Here is a 526-nt window from a genome sequence, read left to right on the forward strand (position 1 = left end):
GGAACCGACTCAACAGCACATAACAACAACAACAACTGTACCCATAAAAGTAGACCAAGTCTTAGTCCTAACCTTAGTCCAATCCCTACCCCTAACACTAATCTTAGTTCTAACCTAATGTTAAACCATGTCTTAGGCCTAGTCTAGACCTGGTCATAGTCTTAACTCTAACTTCCTATGCATACCCCCCAAATAAAAACAATTAAAATATTACTATGAAAAAATGTGTCATTTGTTTGTTACATAAGAAACGCAATCACCATAGAAAATGTATTTTAGCAACAAAAAAAAAATCATCAAAACCTCATATCCTCTTGTCATTAATCCTTGACTCTACAGCACATAACTACCACCACCAAGCATACCTTAGAATCCTGGTATGGTGCTGTAGGATAAGCACAGGACTTCTAATCACAGGATTGGCAGTTAAAAACCACCTCGAAAGCCTATACAAGGTCACTATGAGTCAGAACCAACTCGGTGGCACTTAATAAAAGCAGCAAAATTATACCTTGCTTTTTTTTTT

The sequence above is a fragment of the Chrysochloris asiatica genome, unplaced genomic scaffold, assembly GCF_000296735.1.
Source record: "Chrysochloris asiatica unplaced genomic scaffold, ChrAsi1.0 scaffold00275, whole genome shotgun sequence".
Classification (NCBI taxonomy): Eukaryota; Metazoa; Chordata; class Mammalia; order Afrosoricida; family Chrysochloridae; genus Chrysochloris; species Chrysochloris asiatica.